The sequence below is a fragment of the Gracilinanus agilis genome, chromosome 1 (genome assembly GCF_016433145.1).
Source record: "Gracilinanus agilis isolate LMUSP501 chromosome 1, AgileGrace, whole genome shotgun sequence".
Classification (NCBI taxonomy): Eukaryota; Metazoa; Chordata; class Mammalia; order Didelphimorphia; family Didelphidae; genus Gracilinanus; species Gracilinanus agilis.
Window position 1 is genome coordinate 640,489,301 of NC_058130.1, and position 12,587 is coordinate 640,501,887.

The 12,587-nt window shown below is 39.7% G+C and overlaps 1 pseudogene; it reads left to right on the forward strand.

Annotated features, from left to right (window-relative positions):
• Positions 1-490: 490 nt before the first annotated feature.
• On the forward strand, positions 491-1,468 carry LOC123255122 (annotated as a pseudogene).
• Positions 1,469-12,587: the final 11,119 nt, after the last annotated feature.

A 12,587-nucleotide genomic window follows, 5' to 3' on the forward strand; every position in this document is an offset into this window, starting at 1 on the left:
TAGGCCTGACTCTCAATCCACTGAGCTACCCAACTGCCCCACTGAGTCAAATTTTTAAGAATACAAATCATTTCCTAATTGACAAATGGTCAAAGGATACGAATAAGCAATTTTCAGATGAAGAAATGAAAGCTATCTATAAATCATATGAAAAATTATTCTAAACCAGTATTGATTTGAGAAATACAAATTAAAACAATCCTAAGGAACCACCTCACATTTGTAAGACTGGCTAATATGACAGTAAAGGAAAGTGAAAAATGTTGGAGGGGATATGGCAAAATACCGTAAAGTTGCAAGTGATCCCATCATTCCGGATGGAAATTTGGAACTATGTCCAAAGGGCTATTAATTGTATACCCTTTGTTCCAATAATAATCCTACTAGGTCTGTATCTCAAAGAGATTTTTAAAAAGACAAAAGGACCTATTTGTACAAAACCATTTATAGCAGTTCTTTTTGTGGTAGCAAAGAACTGGAAATTGAGGGGATGTCCATCTCTGTGGGAGAAGCATCAGCCCCACCGGTTGGAGTCGGACCTCCAGCCAGCCCAGCCCACCTCCTCCTCCCCTCCTCCCATCCTCTCCGGTCTTCTCCCGTCCCCACCACTACAGACTATCTCATCAGCGTAGGGACTTGTTACCTTCCAGATGAAGGGCTCACAGCGCAGCAGCTCTTCAACTTCGAGGACAGGCTTACATACAACGACTTCCTCCTCCTCCTCCTCCTCCTCCTCCTCCTCCTCCTCCTCCTCCTCCTCCTCCTCCTCCTCCGATATATAGACTTCACACCTGATCAAGTGGACCTAATGTCAGGACTTACCAAGAAGATAACCCTGAAAACCCCACTCGTGTCATCTCCCACGGACACAGACACCGAGGCCAGCTGGGATGGCCATTTCCATGGCACTTTCAGAAGGTACTTGCTTTTTTCATCATAACTGCAACCAGAATTCCAGGCCAATGAAGTACAAAAAGTGAAGAAATATGAGCAGGGGTCCTGAGCCCCAAAGATCGTGTCAAGAGATGTCTTTGAAGCCAAGGCAAGGCATGGCTTCTGTGGAATCCCAATCACAGACGATGACAAGATGGACAGCCTGTCTGGTGGGTATCATTTCCTCTCCTGACATTGACTTTCTTAAGGAGGAGGAATATGACCGTTTCCTAGGAGAGATCAAGACCAGGTGGGCGGATCTGGTGGTGGCTCCTGCTGACAACAGGTTAAAGGAAGCCAATGAAATACTACAGCGGGGCAAGAAAAGGAAGCTGCCTGTGGTTAAGTGGCCATCGTTGCCTGTAGGAAGAAGAATCAGGACTACCCACTGGCCTCCAAGGACACCAAGAAGCAGCTTTTGTGTGGGGCAGTCATTGGCACCCGTGAGGATGACAAGTACCCGCTGGGCTTGCTGGTCCAGGCCAGCCTTGATGTGGTTGTGCTGGATTCTTCCCAGGGAAACTCCTTCAATTGAGGAATGGCTGAACAAATTATGGTATATGATTGTGATGGAATACTAGTGTGCTCTAAGAAATGATGAGTGGGAAGGCTTCAGAAAAAACTGGAAAGACCTATATGAACTGATGCAAAGTGAAAAAAGCAGAACCTAGAGAACATTGCACACATTATCAGCATATATCTTATGATGATCAGCTGTGAAAGACAGCTATTCTCAGCAATACAATGACCTAAACAGAATTCTAAAGGACTTATGACAAAGAATGCTAACCATCTCCAGAGCGAGAACTGATAGAGTCTGAATGCAGATGGAAGCATATTGTTTTTCACTTTATTTTTTTTGTGAGTGTTTTTATTTGGGGGGTTGAGTTTTAAATGAGTATTTTTTCACAGCATTTCCAATATAGAAATATGCTTTGCATGATCATGCATGCACAATCCAGATCAGATTGCTTATCATCTCAGGGAGGAGGAAGGGAAGTAATGGAGGGAGACAATTTAGATCTTATCATTTCAAAAAACACATTAAAGTTACTTTTACATATAATTGGGAAAATAAGATTTTTTTCAAATAAAGAAAAAATGAATATAGTCTTTTCCACATTTGATTGTTTTCTAAATGCTTTGTTTTCACAACTAAATATTAAAGTCATTAAGGGAAGATATTGTATTTTTATTTTCCCATATGTCCTTAATTTCTCACTGTTCTTGGCAAAAATGTTTAGAAGCATTTGTCCTGAAGCTCAGAAAGGCTTCACAGGTGTGGAGGAAGATATATGAACAGTGGTTAATGGAAGAAAACAAGGTTTCATTAGAATCAGTTCATCTCCCTTAACTATTGTTATTCATTTTTCATGGCTTCAGAATTGATGCTGATGAGAACATAGTCAGTCAGATAGGCAGAAGGAGAGAAGAGAAGCATATAAGAAGAGAAGGTGGGTGAAACTATTTAAAGAACTTGGGATATTTTCTTTATAAAATATCACAAACATAGTGCCTTATAACTAGCACTTAATAACATTTTAGTAGTAAGCTCTATTAAGACATCTCTTTTAATCTAGTAGACTAGTGGTTCCCAAAGAGGGATCCTTGCACCCAAAGACTTGTGCAAGAAAAACAACCAGTAGGAATTTGGAACCAATCAATAAAAAGACAGAGTCTGACCCTGACTATGAGAGCCTTTGCAAGGGCTGTGCCTCACATACTGTCCCACCGACCTTATTACTACTCAATATTTTTCAACTCTACTCTGCTACGAATGCCCTGAAGCTCTTGCAACTTCTTCCTTTCTGTATGTGACAGTGATAATTCGGGGAAACTATAATGGCATGAGCTGGGCACCTCCATCTTAACCCCAAGCTACACATACTTTGCCTTCCACTGTGGCACTTCCACCTCACTATGGCACTCCTTGGCTGGTTCTCTGCCCCTAGCTAGAGAACAAGAACCCCAGTTGTCCATATTTCCAGCAGTAATATGGAAGTTGGGAAAAAGGGAGAATTTCAAGAGAAAGAGAATGAGGTCAGTTTTACATAAAAGTAGCTTGTAGTGCTAAATCTGAAGCCCTGGAGGTACATTCCATTCTGGGAAGGATCCAGTTCCAAGAAAGGATTCAGAATGAATTAGAAAAATGTGTTTTAATAAAGTCTTGGAGAGAAGACCAGGTTTACATGAAGGAACAATTGATAATTAAAGATTAGTGAGAACTATACTGAACAACAAAATATGGAATTGTCCCTCAGAGCTTGTTTTCTTCCAGGATCTTCTTTAAATCCGGTGGTTGGTAATTTGCTTAAGATGTACTGCTTTAATAAAATGATCATTATTATTTTTGTGGGAAAGAAGAAAGGACAGCATTTGAATCTGTCTTTCAGAACATGTCTGGCTTTAAGTCTGACAGTCTGGACCACTGGACCAAGTCTCTGCCGCCTGGTGGCAGTATATCCCATGTGCACTTCTTTTGAGTGTTGCATAAATCTCTTGACAACTGAATCTGCAAACCAAAATACATAATAATAGCTGATGTTTATTTAGGGCTTTAAGGTTAACAGAGCAGTTTTACTTATATTATCTCATTTGATTCATTTGACAACCTAGCCGGGGTCAGCACTACAAGATACTAACATCTCATTAGACAGAGAAGTCATTGACACAAGTCAAATGGCTGGCCCCCATTCCCTCTAGTCAATGTATAGGATATAACTTCAGGTTTCTCCTGACTCCGCTACATAATGCTGCCTAACTTACATAAAACATGACAAAGATTACATGGCAAAACAGAGAAGAGAAAGGGGAAGAAAAAGAAAACGAATAGGAATTAGAGAAGGACCACCAATATAAAACAGAGACTCATTAAAAAAACAACAACCCTTACCTTCTGCCTTAGAAACAATACTAAGTGTCCATTCTAAGGCAGAAAAGATGTAAGGCCTAAGCAATTGGGGGTCAAGGGACTTATCCAGAGTCACAAAGCTAGGAAGTTTTTGAAGCTGGATTCAAACCAATGTCCTCCAAACTCTAGCTCTGGACCTCCATCTCCAAATACATTTAAGCACCTACTATGTGCTTGTCACTGGGAATACAAAGAGAAAAGCAAAAGAGTTCCTGCCCTCACAGAGCTTGCATTCCATTGGGGAAATAATGTGTAAATATAACAGTAAATAAAACTAGGAATCAGGTCTAGGTCATCCAACCGAATCCAGCATATTTCTCATTCTATAATACTGCCTTCTAAATCCAAACAGGCTGGAAGCTATCATAGAAAACTAGAGCAGGAAGGATCTCTTATCCAACTGATCAATCTCCCTTATGGTACAGGGTGTTCTAAAAGTCTTAGTGTAGCTTTAAGTTTTAATGGTTTAGACCCACACTAAGACTTTTGGGACACTGAATATAGCTGCTGCTTCAAAAAGTTTCAATTTAATTCAATGGTCATAGGTTTAGACCTAGGAGGGATCTTATGGGTCATCTAGCTCAACCTCCTTATTTTATAGATGAAGAAACAGATCTAGAGGTCTTAGTGATTTGCCTACAGTCTCACTGATATATACGGCAAAAGCAGGACTGAACTCCAGTTCTCTGTTTCTAGGGTCAGTATTTTCCCCATTCTACCAGGCTGCCTCCTTCTTTATCAGATGAAGTCTTTGATGCACCTGGACCTCATCTGGTCTCCAAAGCAAAGAGGTATTTGCCTGCTGGACCTTCAGTTGCATTTAGAAGATGACAGGAAGGAAGGAAGTCAAGAGGAAACTTCTCTTTTGAGTCCAAGGCTCCTCTCCACAGGCAATATTTCCACCTGGGGATTTTTGTTCTTCTTCCTCACATCGACCGTGAACTTGGTGACTATTAGCTATTCCATCAGCTGAGCTTTTTTTGGATCTCATTAAAAGAGAACCAGACAGCACATGGTCTAATTGATGGCTCCTCTATTAAAATTTAATTCTTCACAAGCTGTTAGGGGCCTTTAAGAGGAGGAAAAACCCAGGAGGTTATGCCTAGAGCAAGGGAAGAGAAGTCTTGTCTCCAGCCCTTTACTGTGAGATGGGTTTTCAGATATTTTATTCTAAGGATGCTGAGACATGAAATGGAAGGATCATATTTATTATCAGTGCCTTCTTCCTCAGAGGTAAAACACATTTAACTAGATGGTCTGTAACTACACAGAGGTCAAACTACATATACAGAGGGTATCACTAGCAGCAGGCGTTGAAGCCACTGAAAAGCCCTCCTACCCCAAAACCTGTCCTATCTTAGAGCAACCATCTAAGGTATGGCTCTGTGATAGAGCCTCATCTCTGAAAAACACTGGTAGAAATGTAAGTGTGTCACCTAGGAGGGTTTATTTATTAGCACCCAGAGTCCTCAACACATTCTCAAAGAGAAGGACCCTGCAAGACAGAGTGGGATATTCAAAGTTTGGGGCATTCTCCAAGTCTATAGGCATCCAGAGATGGCATGAGAGCATTGGGGAAATGGATAAGGCAAGAGCTGAAGGGAGAAAGACCCAGAAGGGAAGGAGAAATAATCATGAGTTCATGTTCACAAAGTATTTTAAGGTGTGTAAACATTATGTTATTTGCTCTTACTTGCTCCTTAAAATAGGAGGAGAAAGCAAGGAAGGTACTCCAATATTGTTATTCCAAACCCTCAGAAGCTTCCTCAAATTTGTATTAAGAATAATTAATATCCTAGCACTCATTGCGTTAATAAATATCTATTAAGTGCCTATCAGAGAAGAGATGATGAATTTCATGTCCTCTTGATACCCTGAAGAGAAGACCTAAAGGGGATCCCTTCCAGATAGAAGTGGTAAGAAACTTATTGACTCATTCTGAGGCAAGCCATGAACTGTAGAAAGGGAAAATCCAATGGGAATACAAAAAGGAGTATCAGGTTGAATTTAATCTTCGCTCTACACTTAAATATAAATAGACACATGACCTCATTGAATTAAATTTCCCTAAAACAAGGCAGATGGCAACCCATCCAAAGCTGACCATTCTGTGCTCCTCTTGTTCATAAGAAATCCATTCATTGATTAGGGGTCCTTGTTTTCCCTTGACATTATGGGGTTGCCAGTCAAGCATAAAGGCTGTCCTCTGGTTACCCCCTTGCTCTTTTTTTTTAAACATATGGGTATGTTTATTCATTCATTTATTTTTTTTATTTAGAATGTTTTTCCATGATCACATGACTTATTATCCCCCTCCCCCCCATGCATCCTCTCCTCCCTCCCAAAGCCAACAAGCAGTTCCGCTGGGTTATACATGTATCATTGTTCAAAATCTATTTCCATGTTATTCATATTTGCAGTAGAGTAATTCTTTAACATCAAAACCCTAATCACATCCTTATTGCACTACATGGTTGATCATATATTTTTCTAATGCATTTCTGGTTCCAAAGTTCTTTCTCTGGTCATGGATAGCATTCTTTCTCCTAAGTTCCTCTGAATTGTCCTGGGTCTTTGCATTGCTGCTAGTACAGAAGTCCATTACATTCGACTGTGCCACAGTGTATCCATCTCTGTGTAAAAGGTTCTCCTGGTTCTGCTCCTTTCACTCTGCATCAATTCCTAGAAGTCGTTCCAGTTCACATGGAATCCCTCCATCTTTTTATTCCTTTCTGCACAATAGTATTCCATCACCATCAGATACCACAATTTATTCATCCATTACTTAATCAATGGACACCTCCTCATCTTCCAATTTTTTGCCACCACAAAGAGTGTGGCTATGAATAATTTTGTACAAGTCTTTTCCCTTATTATCCCTTTGGGGTACAAACCTAGCAGTGATATGGCTGGGCCAAAGGGTAGACATTCTTTTAAAGCCCTTTGGGCATAGTTCCAAATTGCCCTCCAGAATGATTGGATCGATTCACAACTCCACCAGCAGTGTATTAGTGTCCCAATTTTGCCACATCCCCTCCAACATTTAGGTCTTTTGCTGCCATATTGGTGGAGTCTGCTAGGTGTGAGGTGGTCCCTCAGAGTGGTTTTAATTTACATTTCTCTAATAAGGAAGGATTTAGAACACTTTTTCATGTGCTTTTTTTTTTTTTAAACCCTTCCCTTCCATCTTGGAGTCAATCCTGTGTATTGGCTCTAAGGCAGAAGAGTGGTAAGGGCTAGGCAATGGGGGTCAAGTGACTTGCCCAGGGTCACACAGCCGGGAAGTGTCTGAGGCCAGATTTGAACCTAGGACCTCCCGTCTCTAGGCCTGGCTCTGAATACACTGAGCTACCCAGCCGCCCTCTTCATGTGCTTATTGATAGTTTTTATTTCATCCTGTGAAAACTGCCTATTCATGTCCCTTGACCATTTGTTGATTGGATACATTTATTAAGCATTAAAAAGAGCTTCAGATGCCAATAGTAATCATTTTTTTAAAGTTAACCATTTAAAACTTGACAATCCAAAGTTAAAGACCCATTGTTTAAAAAACACTCAAGATGTCTTTCCGCTGGTTCTTCACAGCTTTCCCTTTTTACAGACTGCCGGTCCTTTGGAGGCTTATGTTTGTACCACTGGTTCTTTAGTTCTCTTGTCTTTATTTATTACTGTGGCCCAGTTCAACATTTGTAATGAGTCTGTGTTTTAGCTATCTACAACTCATTTCAATTAAAAAATTATTATTTTTTTGCATTGTGTCCAGTGCTATTACATTCACCTTCATCAGATTCACCATCTTTTTTTTTTTTCAGATCCTGGATTTCTTTGGTGACACTCTTTACTCAGATTCTCTTTGTAAATCAGTTCTGCTATAATGTGTGTTTTGGGAAAATACAAATTTAATCCAATGTGACTATTAGATCAGAGAACATTCTGAGCATAACTTGAATTTTGAGTTTGCTTCTGTATGTTTACTTCCTCAAGAAAAACAGAGAATGCAGAAAACTATAGTACTTCAAAACTCCTAGTCTATGACCCTTCTAAAGCCTACTTCTACAAGAAGACTTTAGGTTTGTCAAGGTAAAGAACCATATTTATTGCATATCTTGTGGTGTGGTAGGAGCTGTGGCTAGAGGAAGGCTAGGCTGAATCTCCCCTCCCCTTTCCAATATGGTGTCTGGCCATAAGTTTCAGACTACCCAACTTGCTTTGATAGTCTCACAACTACCAGAGGCTGATGACATAGTCATTATTGTTTTGTATATTTCTTAACCATTTAACATATATAAAACTATGCTACCCTTTTTCCTTAGGTTCTTACCTTTTTTTAATGGTCACTGATGAAGTTTTCAAAGCATTGTGTCTCTAACTCCATTTCCCCCATAATCTCTAATTTATTGCCTGACTTTACATAGTGTGGTTCTCTGGGAGAAGGCATATGGAACATTATAGCAGAACTGCTTACATTTCTGTATTTGCCTCGTATGGCAACCTGCTCATCACCACTCTTCACCTCCCCATTGAACTTCTGAGTGATACTCATTTCAGTTTCTTCAGTTTCTTGTGTTCCGTGACTCAATGTCACGCAACAACCCTAGTAGAATATTGGTAAAGAAAATGATGAATCTCTGTTTTTGCTGAGGTCTGAGGATGAGCCAATTGATCAATCAACAAATATTTATTAAACATTTACTATGATGGTCATTACTGTGCTAAACCCTGAGGATGCAAAGAGAGGATGAAATATTGCCCTGCCCTCAAGGAGGTCACACTCTAAGGCAACAGTCGGCAACCTTTTTGGCCATGAGAGCCATAAACGCCTTCGGAAGGAGGAGGATGGAGGCGGTGCTGGAATATGGGGCAGGGGCTGAAGGGCTCCCTGGAGCACATCCTGGGGCTCTGCCGGGACTTGCTGGTCGGGAGGTGGAGCCAGATATGGCTCAAGAGCTATACGTTGCCAACCCCTGCTCTAAGGGAACGATAATATACCAATAAATAGGAAAATATGTGCTACGTTCTTAGTAGAAGGAAGGTAATCTAAGAAAGAAGGGTTTATGTGACCAGAGAGATTGGAAATCTTCTTGCATTTAAGCTGAACCAGATAATGAAGTTATTTTGCTTAACTTGATTGTATTTGGTCTCTCAGACCTCCAAATGTCACTCCATATGACTAGCATTTTCTATCCTACAGTGAGCCCTGCTGTCTGAACCAGACCTTTGCCTTCTGAAGGAATACTGGCTTTACTATCATGCTATTCTGTCATCAATTTTCTTTTTTCTTTAGAATATTTTTCTACGGTTACATTATTTATAATTCCTCTCACCCTTTGCCTCCCTCCTCCCAGAGCTGACAAGCAGTTCCACTGGGTTATGCATGTACCGTTGTTTGAAACTCATTTCCATGTTACTCATATTTGCAGTAGAGCAATTTTTTAGCATCAAAACCCTAATCATATCCCCATTGAACCATATGATCAAGCAGTTGTTTTTCTTCTGTGTTTCTGCTCCCACAGTTCTTTCTCAGGATGTGGATAACATTCTTTCTCATAAGTCCCTCAGAATTGTCCTGGATCATTGCATTGTTGCTAGTAGAGAAGTCCATTACATTTGATTGTGCCATCAATTTTCTAGAATCAACATTAAAGCACCGAGCTACCTTCAGCCCTTGAAATTATAACACAAACATTTTCACTGAACCAGATGTTCCTTTATATCCATTAAAATCACTGATTTCATGATTGGTCTGGAATTTTGTGCTAACATTCAATTATCTCGATTAAATTGACCAGATGGTGGCCATAATTGGCTACTCAAATGATGCAAATCCTGACTCATCCATTTTGGAGGTAGCCTCTTGCTGACCTTCCAGGCTCAACCTTGGTCATTTCATTGAGGGTGGGCAAGACAGTACTCAGTTAATCATTCATAAGTATTCCTCTAAATTCAGTCTCCTCTTATTCATTTGTAATGTGGCTCCTTGGGAATTTCTCTCTGAGACTACAATTAATTATGTTCACTCATTGGACTGTGCCCTTGAGACACTCATGAAATTAGAAGACGATTTATAGGACAATCTGGATGGGCTGGCACAGTTTTCCCTTCGCAGTGTCAAGGTGTTAGATTTATATAATGAGACTTCTTGACTTATCCTATGATTGACTATGATCTTTAAAGCAATGTCCCCAAATAGAATTAAGCATGGATTAATTCACCATATTCTTGTACTGCTTGCCTTCTCTTCTCTCCATCCCCCCATTATCAAGGACACAACTTTCCAGAAGGTCTCAAATGTTATCTTCCCTGAAACTAATGAATGTATGACATTTGGACTATAACCTCCAAAGAATGCTTTCAAAGAGATCCTTGTTCCATTAATAAATCAGTATGTTTTTATTATATACCAGGTCTCAGGTTCTGGGGAAGGGTATACAAAAATGAAACCATCCTTATGCTCAAGGAGCTTACATTCTAACAGGGGAGCCAGAAAACACACACACACACACACACACACACACACACACACACACACACACACAATAAGTGTATATAAATTAGTTAAATTCAGGTAGCTTGGGGAGGGTCCTAGCAATTGGGAGTTTCAGGAAAGGTTTTGTGTAGATAGAGGTTGTGTCTGAACCTTGCTTTGAAAGAAAAGATTCTAAGGCAGAGGTGAAGAGGGTCTTGATTCCAGGTAGTCCTTTAGTAAAAAGGGCTCAAATATAGTTTTTTCCACCTGGAAAGGAAGGACTGATGGATCATGGGAAGTGGAGGCTTAATGGGACAGGGGAAAGCCAGGAAACTTTTGCTGTCAGGGGAGAGAGAGGCAAATTGATATTAATTGTTAGATGGATGGCAAGGAAGAATGCTGCTACCCCAGACTGAATATGATTATGGACAGTTGGAGCCTGTCTGGCTCACTGACCCACATAAGGAATGACCTACCTGCACAGAATTTGCTGTTTGACTGGAAATACCTGCTTCTTTATCTGTGGGACATGGTGAATTATCTCCTTCCATTCTTCCTCCCCTGCCTCATTACTTCTCTACCAACAGGTATTGCTATTTTTAGGCGTTTCCCCCTTTATTTAAACTTTGCTATGCGTATTTTCTACAAAGAGTTGTTGCTCCAGACAAAAATAAGCTGGTTTTTTTGGTTCCATTTTAAGGGTTTGCAATGAAGCAATGAATCTTTTGCCTGTGGTCATAGACTTAATCGTGAACCTCTATTAAGCTTCTTGCTGAATGTGCTAAGAAAGGTTTGCGTGTATAGAAGACAATCATTGCAAAGGCAAGGAGATGGAGAAATGGAGGATCAGATCTAAAGAACAATAAAAAACCAAAGGAGGAGGAGGAGGAATAATGTACAATAAGGCTGGAAAGATAGGCTGAGGCAAGGCTAGGAAGACCCATTCCCATTATCAGTTAGAAATTCCCATGTTTACAATGATAGGTTTGACTTCCTCTCATTGCATCCTTCCAAACCCTCCAGCTGGGGTCAGGCACAACCATCTTCAGTCTCAGTTACTAAAACCTTTAAAATTCAGAATCTAGGACCAGACTGATCCTCAGGAAGGGGAACTGGGAGCACAACTCACAACTGAGAGTTGTTGTTCAATCCTTCCAGTAGTGTCTGGCTTTGAACATCTCTCCTCATGCAATTTAATATTTTATTTCAATATTTTGGATGACTTAGTTCTTATAGGCTTAACTTTAACCTTTAATGAGAAATCCTATTTGTCTTTTAGTTAATCAACAAGTATTTATTAAGAGTTTACTATGTGCCAGGCACTATATTCTGTTAGGGATATATTTACAAGCAGAAAGAAAATCTCTTCCCTCAAGGAGTCTATGTTCTAATGTACACAGAGATACATAAAAGGTAGGTGAAAAGAAGAGAGAATTGTTCAGAGTAAAGTAGGTCCGATCTGAGCCCTTCCTTAAAATGGAGATTCTGGATTGAAAAGTGAGGGGATGCTCATCAATTGGTGAATGTCTGAATAAATTGCGGTATATGATTGTAATGAAATACTATTGTACCATAAGAAATGATGAGCAGAATGTTTTCAGAAAAAACTTACATGAATAGATACAAAGCGAAGTAAGTAGAACCAGGAGAACATTGCACACAGTAATAGTAATATTGTACAATCATTGACTGAGAATGACAGTTATTTTTAGCAAGACAATCCCAAAGGACTCATGATGAAAAATGCCATCTATCTCCAGAGAAAGAACTGATGGAGTCCAAATGCATCCCAAAACATGCTATTTTCACTTCTTTCTTCATTTTTGTTTTGTTAAAGTTCTCTTTTGCAAAATGACTACTAGGGGGAAATGTTTTACATGATTGCACATATAAAATCTGTATCAGATTGCTTACTGTCTCAGGAAATGGGGAGGGAAGGAAAGGAGGAAGAGAATTTTTTAAAAGAAAGTTTAAAATGGTTTTTACATGTAATTGGGGAAAAATAAAATATTATTTTTAAAAATGGAGGTTCTGAGAAGAACTCATTGATGGGAGAAGGGGACCCCTAGGCATGGAGAGAAAAGATAACCAAAGCATGGTGACCCTGTATCTTGCAAGACATCAAAATGTTCAATATACATTTATACTGGTTTCTTTCAAAAGATAGAACTTTTTAATGATGACAGTAGAGTGATTATCCTTTCAATTGAGATTCTGAATTACCTGCAAGGATTGGTGAATTTTGTGTCCTAAAATTAGAAGACTATGTAAATGACA